Here is a 10,814-nt window from a genome sequence, read left to right on the forward strand (position 1 = left end):
CTCCAGGGCTCTTTTGTACCTTCTTGAAAGTTGATACATTACTTTTGGCAACAGATTAAGAAAAATGAAATTTTTCAGTGGAATACAGTGGGGAACCAAGAAATAAATTCTCACATACATGGTCTAATGATTTTCAATAAGGGTGCCATGACCATTTGATAGGGGAAAGGACAGCCTTTTCGACAAATAGCATTTGGATAACAGAATATCAACATGCAAAAGAATGAGGTTGGACACTTTAACTATATACAAAAATTAACTCCAAATGGATCAAATATTTAAATGTAGGAGCTAAAACTATAAAGTTCTCAGAATAAAACAGAGGTGGAAATCTTCATATCATTGGATTTGGAAATGATATCTTGGATATCACACCAAAAGCACAAGCAACAGAAGAAAAAAGAGATAAATTGGAATTCATCATAATTAAAAACTGTTGTGCATCAAAGGATACTATCAACAAATAAAAGGTAACACACAGAATGGGAGAAAATGTTTGCAAATCATAAATCTGATGAAAGATTATATCCAGAATGTGTAAAGAACTCCTACAACTCAACAACAAGAAACAAATAACCCAATTAAAAAATATGCAAAAAACTTGAATAGACATTTATTCAAAGAGGATACACAGATGACCATTAAGCACATGAAAAAAATGATCAGCACCACTAATTATTAGGGAATTTCACGTCAAAACCATAACAAGATATAAATTCACACCTGGTAGGATGGCTATTATCAAAAAAATTCAGAAAATATCAAGTGTTGATGAGGATGTGGAGAAATTGGACCCCCTGGACATTGCTGGTGGGAATATAAAATGATTCAGACTCAGTGGAAAATAGTATGGTGGTTCCTCAAAAAAATTAAACTTAGAATTACCATATTCTACAATTCCACATCTATGTGTATACCCAAAAGTATTAAAAGCATAGACTGAAACAGATATTTGTACACCTATGTTCATAGCGGCATTATTCAGAATAGCCCAAAAGTGGAAACACCCAAATGTCCATTGATAGGTAAAGGCAGAAACAAAATGTGATATATACATACATTGGAATATTATTCAGCTTTATAAAGGAATGAAATTCTGACATATGCTACAACATGGGTGGAACTTGAAGACTTTATGCTAACTAAAACATGCCAGCCACCATAGGACAAATATTGGATGATTCTGCTTTTATGAGGTACCTAGAGTCGTCAAATTCCTAGAGAGAAAGCAGAAATGTAGTTGCCAGGGGCTGACAAGAGGGGGAAATGTGAAGAATTTCAAGTTGGGAGGATGAAAATGTCCTGGAGTTTGATGGTTGTAATGGATGCACAACATTGTGAGTGTGCTTAATGCCACTGATTGTAGACTTAAGAATGTTTAAAATGATAAATTTTCTGTGTTGTGTATTTTAACACAATAAAAAATTAAATTAGGAAAAAATTCCATTTTTATATCACCCAAAATAATGTCATATTTAGAAATAATTTCATGAACATAAGTGGAAGATATACACTGAAAACTAAAAATACATTATTGGAAGAAAGATCTGCATAAATGTAAAGAGATTTCATGTTCATGTATTGGAAGACTCCGTATTGTTACTATAGGAAAACTCCCAAAATTGATCTGTAAATTCAACAAAATCCTTAACAAACCAAAGCTGTCTTTTTTGCAGAAATTGACAAGCTGATCCTAAAAGTCATACATAAATTCAAGGGACACAGAATAGTAAAAACAATCTTGAAAACATAGTTTTCCAGAAAACTTGAAACTGAAAACCCACTTCTCAATTCCAAAATATATTACAAAACTAAAATAGTCAAGACAGTGTGGTACTGTCCTAAGGATAGGGATAGCCATGCAGTTCAATGGAATAGAATAGAGAGTCCAGAAATAGAGCCTTATATTTACAGTCTTTGATTTTTGACAAGGATGCCATGGATGAGTGGGGAAAGATGGTCTTTTCAACAAATGGTGTTGGGACAAGTACGTAGCCACATGCAAAAGAAAGAAGTTAGCTGCTACGTCATAACATTCACAAAAATTAACTGAAAATGGATCATAGATAATAAATATAAGAGCTAAACTTACAAAACACTTAGAACATATATAAGGAAATCTCTGTGACCTTGGCATAGGCTATGTTATAGAAAACACCAAAGGACACGTGAGGGGAAGAACAATAGATTGATGGAACTTCATCAAACTTAAGGACTTTTGTGCTGCAAATGATACCATCAAGAAAGTGAAAGACAAACTACAGAATGGGAGAAAATATTTGCAAATCTTTTATCTCTTATGGGACTTGTGTCCAGAATATATAAAAAAAAACACAAGTTCATAATAAAAAGACAAATAACCCAATTAAAAATGGAAAGGGGTTTAAATGAACACATCTCCATAGAAGATATACAAATGGCTAATAAGACCCTCAAAAGATGCTCAAGGTCTTAGGAAAATGCAAATCAAAACACAATGAATACTACTTTGCACTGATTGGGATTGTAATAAAAAATACAGGCCAAATGTGCTAGTGAGGACATGGAGAAATCGAGATCTTCTTGGTGCTCTTTTTTCCAGCATGCTCAAACTAGTACAGTCATGTGTCGCTTAATGATGGGGACACATTCTGAGAAATGTGTCATTGGGCAATTTTGTCATTGTGTGATCATAGAGTGCACTTATACAAACCTGGATGGTATAGCCTACTGCACACCTAGGCCATATGGTACTAATCTTATGGGACCACCATCGTAAATGCAGTCTGTCATTGACTGAAACTTCATTATGTGGCACAGGACTATGTTCGCCAATTTATTTCCCATAATACATAAAACATCCTGAATCACTTTCTTTTAGGTAAATCACTTCTAATCAACATATAATTGAATTGTGTGTGTTTTAAAGTTACCGATTTTTTTGTCTTTTTTCAGGGGCATTAAATTCACTTGCATTTAATATCATCGTAGTTGCTTTGGTGGTAATTCTGATTGCTTGATTTCGTTTTTTGTATGTTGACTTGTCTGGTTTATTTCTTTTGTTTGATTGGATCACGTTTCTATAGCTCTATATTTTAAATGGGAAAACTTATCAGGTAATGTAAATTTAATGTATTATAAGCAGCAATTCATAGAAGGGAATATAATAGAATAAAATAGAATACAGCACATAAATAAAGATGAAATGTGCATATGAAGATTAAAAATAAACCATATCAATGAGATATATGTTTATATTGACTGAGTTGACATAAATATATAATGCACTTTGGGGAATAGTCACAGAATATTGAAAACACTTTTAAATTTAAGTTTATTTGTTCCATAACTGTATTAATTGAATTCAAAATTGTTATAATTTCAAACTACTAATAAGCTTAAATACCATTTTTGAAACAGCTACAAGGTAATCTCACGTTTTCAGCTAAAATTACACACTTGTTTGTAAAATGACATGCTGCTCCTTGAGAAAATGGCCTCTCGATCAGTTTCTGCATTTTTCTACCTTTCCTTGTTTTAAGTGCCATCATTGCTCTTAAAAGGAATAAAATGAAGAAATTCTGGAATAGAGAGGGAATAGTAAGTGGAGGGTAAGTAAACTCATTATTTTTCACATTAAATATTAAAAATGCATTATGGGAATAATTCAAATGTAATTCAGAATATTACAAGTAGAGACCCTTGGATGGATTGAGTTGATGTTTAAAAATACTGGGTCTTAGTATGTACCAAATTTTTTTCAGATTTCAGGTAGTTAAGTATCCTTTACGTTCTAATAGGCCCAGAAACAATTGAAGCTACTCAGTCAATCCTCAGTGCCTTACAAATAGAGAGCCATGGTGGCTATAATTGCTTTAGGAGGTTCTACTTCCCAAGCAACCCCATCTTCCTTGCATTGACATTCAGTTGTGTCAAGGAGATTAATAGAGATAGGGAAGCAAATTCTGTGAATAAAATATGTAGAAGGTGAGAAAAAGTATGACATAGCAAAGAATGAGGGAGAGAACACAGATAGGATAGTCCCCATTTTACACATAATTAATATTGCTCATGTGTTTCTAAAATTAAAATGAAGGTACTTGCACAGCTTTTTTCTTTGCCTTAACACGCATGCAAGCCACAATTTGCTTAGTGAATATTTAGGAAGATGAGAATGCAGAAGTAAGGATAAATAAGTGGGTCTCATTCTGTACTAAACAAAAATGGTTCTCTTTCTTACTTATGGAGACGGAGATAAAATAATGATATAAAATTTCCATCAACACCTCTATTTCCCAAGTTAGTTAATGTTATTTATTAACAAGTTAGCAGCAATTAGTTAAATTCAGGGTTGTATTCTGCATGATTTATATAGAAATTTACATGATCATAAAATTGTTATAAATTGACTTAATTGAATGATATCTGGCATAAACCCTCCAGTGTTTTTACTTAAGACATCTTGGAAAAATCTGAATAGTTGCTAGAAGTAAATCTGACTTTTGGAAGAGATGTTATCTTAAAGGATCATTGATCATAAATAACAAAATCTGGTCATGACAGCCTAAGTCTACTAGAGCAACAAGTGGTTTCAGGACTGCAAGGGTAAGAAATGATGTAGAGCTGAAGCACAGGAGGGTGGCAATAATCTAGGTGGTCAGGAACTAGGTCGTTCAGTCCTTCACCCAAAGGCTTTATGATTGACATCGTCTCTTCTTGTCTATGCCCATTTTCTCCAAAATGACTGCTCTGCTTGCACATGGCCCAGCATACATATCTCAACCCTTTGTAGATTCATTTTCAAATAAAACACCAATAATCTGTCCACAGCCAATGCCTTTTAGTTCATATTCTCAAGAGACAGAAGAAAATAGCTGTGCAAGCGTACCTAAATTCAGTCAGTGTTCTGTCTGTCTGTCTGAGTTAGGTGTTCAAATCTTATCATCTGTGACCAAGGAATTGTAGCCATGTAGTAGGAACCCGGACACCATGACACTCCTTTTCAACAGGAACTAGGGATGTATAGGAATTGTCTAAGGACAAACACGTAAGCTATATAAATACTACAAAATGTAACTAAGCATGGCTGAAAGACATAGAGACTTCACTAAGGAACTCATTAATAAAAGTGAAATATTCGTTATTTATGTAGCTTTCTAATAGAAATATTATAATTGCAAGAAAATAATTTAAGAATTTGAATATTTGCATGTAAATTACCTTTTAACTTTGGAGAAGCATTAGCATAGATATATTAATATGTCTTCCTGTCTTCCATGTAGGTAAGATAGAGAAAAATAATAGATGGATTTTTAGTTTGAAATTTAAAAAATGCATAAATCTTTGAAAGTTAAATCAACATTAGAGAAGACCAAACACTAGAACAGACGATCACTGAGTGGGACATAGGAAGTAAAGTGGACATTGGTACATAGTAATTGAGTAATTAGTACAAATCTAGCTATTTTACTTTTCTTGAATTTGTTTAAGATTACACTGTTTCCTAAACCCAAAACTAATGCTGTTTATTTTATGCAAATCTATATCAGAAGACAGCAATAGTAACAGCATCCAGTCACATATAGAGTTAAAGGTGAACTGAAAGAGTCAAATTATTGACAAAAAGATATAATTCTTGAAAAAGTTTTAAAAAAATTTTTAGAAATATTTAAGTATAAGAAAGGTATTGTTTCCATGTTTCATCATTCTGATTCGTATTTGTCAATATCATATACTAAAACAAAGCATTTGATATCAACTTTGTTTTATACTAATTTAGGAATATTTCATGTTAACTAATATTAGCCAGAGATTTATTAACCAATATTTTTGCAGTAAGAAATGATTTTAAAGATATTTTAAATATGTTCTTAAAATATTTATGAGCAATCATGCATCCTGTTCCTGTATTTAAGGTTCTAATTGGTAGATTCACAGAGACTGTCTCCCGATACTTGCATTTCTTCCTCAGTAAGGCTCCACGGTTATTGTTATCCTTACTTTAGAGAAGAGGAAACAGACATAAAGAATTTAAATAGTTTCCCATGTGTGTAGAATTTTAGTAGAGTTTTGAGTTGGAGTTTAGGACAATCAGTCTCCAGGGTTTAAACTCTTAAGAACCCCATGATTTTGACATATGGCTTGATACATGACTGAGAATGGGGAATGGAATTTACATTTATTGAGGGCCTATTAGATGCCAGGCAAAATGCTAGAGGCACTCTCCCTCCAAGGCAGAAAGACCACTCTTTACTGTAAAATGGGATAAAGTAGGCATCTGCATATATTGTTCAAATTTCTAACTCGTGTGTAAAGAAATCACGATATTTCTCATATTAGACCTATCACTGGGAGTAAATGGAAAAAATCAAAAATTCAACCAAGAGTGAGATCAAGAGTTAATCCAATTACTTATCCACTAATTCCCATATCTGACTTCGACTCCAGAGTTAGGTCAATGGATCTCTGTTTAGAGAAACACTGCCACCAGAAAACATTTATAACTCCTACCCTCAAAGTAAAATAGTCTTATTTCTGCCGAGAACAATCTCTACCTCTTCTTTGATAACATTATTAAAAGCCCACATCTTAGGCAAGGATTTTGGCTCTTGGCTCACTGTCTTCCTCTCACGTCCTTCAGTCATGGTCTTACCATCATGCTGAACTCCTCACATCACCCAACTTCAGTCATTTTCTCCAAAGCAATATATTGATCTTGCCAATTCCCTGATTTCTTCCAACTCTTGTCATAAATTCAATATCTTGTTTTACTATTTTTTCACAGCCTTCTCCTGCCAATAGCACTTTATAGTTACATTAAGATTTTGCCTCAAGAATTTGAGATAGTGCGTTAGGCATCAGTCCATAAGTAATAAACATATTTTATAAGTTTATTATCTAGTGTATTGAAAGGTGATTAATTATATGGAAAAGATTAGAGCAGTAGGCATAATTGGGAGAGTTGATGTTGAGGGAGGAACTGGATAGCAATTTGAAATATGGTTGACTGAGTAGGCCTTACTAACTGACATGTAAGCAAATAACTGGAGGAGGTGCAAGTATTTACCCAGTTTAGACATTTGAAATGAGTCATCTGACTTCACAGGGGCCGCTCACATAAGGCTTTATGTAATTGCAAAGGATGCAGCGCAGCAGAAGAGAGTACAGGCAAGCATTGGGGGTCAGAGAGGCACCTCGTGCTCAAGGTCTCAAGGTTCCTTATTTTAAATTTTAGATATCCCATCTTAAATCCCGCCGCCCCTATCTTGGCACAAAGTGAAACCAGACATCTAGCCTTTCCCAGACATAGAGATAGACCTTTTCCACTCCAGCTGTAAATCAACTTTATCTTCCACAGGCATAGAGCCGGCAGAGCTATCCATGCATACATCTGGGCAGGCGCTTTCCAAGCACATGGTGATCCAATGAAAAAATGTCAGGAATGTTTGATGAATAACAGTGATTCCAATGTACCGGAAGCAGAGTTAGCAAGAGGGCTGCGGTGGTGATTAGGTCGGAGAAATCAAACTCCTGTAGGATTTGGGAGGTCTTGGAGGCCATCTGTGTTTTACCCTGATTGAATGGGAAGAATCACTGGAGGCTTTAGATTCCAAGCACATGACTTACACTTTTAATGTCTGGGTTGTTGAAAGTAGTCTGTATGATGGCAGGAGTAGAAGTAGAGAAACCAGTTAGTGCAGAAACTACTGCACTAATCCAGGAGAGAAAGGATAGTACCTCAGACCAGGGACAGTGAGGATGGCTTTAGGAATAAATTTTGAAGGTGAACCAACAGGATTAATTGACAGTGTGGATGTAGAGTGTAATAAAAAGTGTTTAAATAATGTTTATTGATATAAAGCAGGAAGATAGCAAGGGTAAAATGTAAAGCCAGACCTCTCTGTTGCTAAGTTTGTGCTCTTAATACATTTTAAAATTTATGAGAGATAAAATATACATAGGTAATAGTGAGCCAAGACAAGTGTCTGGGATGCCATGATAGGGAGTTTAAGTTTTCCCGTATATGAATAAGAACATAGTGAAACCAATTTTGAGGTGGTAAAGAAGGGATGCAGCATGGTATGGTTTGCTTTTTACAAATTCCACTGGGATAAGGTAGGGGAGAATTCAGTCGGATTCAGTCAGAACTGGAGACCAGTGAAACAGCTGAGACTACAGAATCCACAGGAAAGGTGTGGTGAGGGCAGGCTTGGATAAGAGGAAAAGAACAGAAAAGTCTTGAGAAATAACAGAGGTAGACTCAAGCGAAGTGGTGACTGGATGGACATATTTGGGTTGGAATAAGAGAGAACTACAAAGACTTAAACATTTCTGACACCATGGATAATGACACCTTTTACTAGTGACATATTGTATAGTAGAGTAAGAACCAGTTTGGTGTGGAGTGAGGAAGTGCAGGGGAGTGAAGAATGGTTTTACCCACGTAAAGTATAGAGACCATGTAAATGAAACATATACAAACATCAGTTTATAATATTTCCTTTTAAGGTGGCTGTCACAAATGATTCAGGAAAAGGAACTTGGGTTTACATATGTTGTGGAGCACAGGCATAGATTGTGACAGTATAACCAGGGTCTTACTGCACTAATTAATTGTTATACCGGTAGTTGTGTAGTAAAATTAGACAGCTTTTGTTAACAATTAAAACTTAGCACTTCTATTTTTCTTTATTTCTTTCAGAACAGTGAGTAAACAATAATGTCAGAAAGCTAGAGGTTGGAGAAAGGATATTACTAAGAAACTCACCATTAACCGGCCTGATCCAAGAATGAAAAAATCTGCTTTCTCTGTCCTTTTGCTATGACTTAGATCTTTCATTTTCACAAACCAAAATAAATCCTGTGAGTGAAAGTATGTAGGTTTGTGTCTATTGATTCTTCTCCCCTCTGGGATCCTTTAGTAGGAAATAAGCAGCTTTGCCTCTTTCGAACCTGGGAGGCTGTCACATACCAAGCTGAAAACAATCCATTGTCCACTGCTGCTGCCTGCCCTCAGATGCCCATGCTCACTGCCTGCCCTCAGATGCCCATGCTAACTGTCTGCCCTCAGATGCCCATGCTAACTGCCTGCCCTCAGATGCCCATGCTCACTGCATGCCCTCAGATGCCCATGCTCACTGCCTGCCCTCAGATGCCCATGCTCACTGCCTGCCCTCAGATGCCCATGCTCACTGCCTGCCCTCAGATGCCCATGCTCACTGCCTGCCCTCAGATGCCATGCTCACTGCCTGGCCTCAGATACTCATGCTAACTGCCTGCCTTCAGATGGCTACGCTAACTGCTCCCATCTCAAGAGAGAACACCTACAGTCGGCACCTCTCCAATAGTTCATGATTCCCTTGCTCTGTCCTTTGCCGGCTTTGGGATATTGAGAGGAAGTGTCACTAGGTATGGCCAGCCCTAGAGCCCCCAGATAGTCACTAGCATCCATTCTATCTTCAAAGAATTGCTCAAACTGAGTTCCTGGTCATAGATAACTGTTCTGTCTCCAGGGGATACGTCCTTGGCTTCATGTAAATTGAGATCTAGGATATATCTTTGTCCTTTGGGGGAACCCCGACTTGCTGCTCTTTCTTCACTGAAACTGAGCTTTTCTGGGTAAGATTTTCTTGCTTCAGTGCTCCCTCTCCCCATCTCCCTCTTCCTGGATGAGTGCTCTTCTGGACACCTCAAAGCATTCTACATGGACTGAGGAACCATCAGCCTACCTGGAGTCTAATTAGGATGTATGGAGCCTCCATCAATAAACAAAGATGCTCCTGGGTCAAGGGTGGGAGTACCTCACCACAGAGCCCAAGAGTTTCCTTTACCAAATGTCCATCAGCTGATGAATGGATAAACAAAATATGGTCTATCCATACAATGGAATATTTAGCCATAAAAAGGAACGAAGCAGTGATACTGCGACAACATGAATGAACCTTGAAACCATTATGCTGAGTGAATAAAGCCAGTCACAAACACCAAACATGATTCATTTGTATGAAATGTCCAGGACAGGGACATCTTTAGAGACAAAGATCAGTGGTTGTTTAGGGCTGGGAGTAGGGCTGGGGGATGAAGAGCAGAGGTGAGGGGTGGTGATAGCCAAGTGGTACAGGATGTCTTTTTGAGATGATGAAACTAAAATTGACTGTGGTAGTGGTTGCACATATCTGTGAAGATACTAAAAGTCCTACTATCATTCAGTTGTACTCTTCAAGTGGGTGAATTGTGTGGTAAAAAAGTACACATAGGACTCATTCTTCCCTAAGTTTCCGTCATCCTCACTGCACTCATTTGGGGCATTATGATCACGGGCCTGCTTTATTCTGATAACCTCTGAGGATCAGTGTTATCAGGTGTACTACTACCTGGTAGGTCCAGGTTTTACAGCCTGGCCAGAGTTTATTTTTGCAACTGCTGCCACGAGTCATCCTTGTCATAGGGTGTACTGGGATAAAAGAAGGTTTGGGTGAGGAATGGGATAGAAGTTGAGTTAGGTTTTGTGCAGTTTCAGATATTTGTCAGAAAATTCAGACAACTGCCTGCTCTTTCTTCTCCAGTGGTGTCATTTTCCTCTCTCCATTTGTCGTGCTGCCCTTCCCATCTCTCCAGCCTCCTTAGCGCTTTAAAGTAATTGTTAACAAAACACACTTAGGTTGGGTCTTCAAGTTTCCTTTCCCTCTCCTCCATCGATTATAATCGAACACTGTAAGAACAGGCACTCAGCTGAAGAAAAGTGCTTTTAAATTGCCTTAGCCAGATCAAGTTCAATATTCTCACTTTTTCTTTATTTGCAAAGACAATAAATTATTGTCATCGGCATGACTTAA

Source organism: Equus przewalskii, unplaced genomic scaffold (genome assembly GCF_037783145.1).
Source record: "Equus przewalskii isolate Varuska unplaced genomic scaffold, EquPr2 contig_13068, whole genome shotgun sequence".
NCBI classification, from domain to species: domain Eukaryota; kingdom Metazoa; phylum Chordata; class Mammalia; order Perissodactyla; family Equidae; genus Equus; species Equus przewalskii.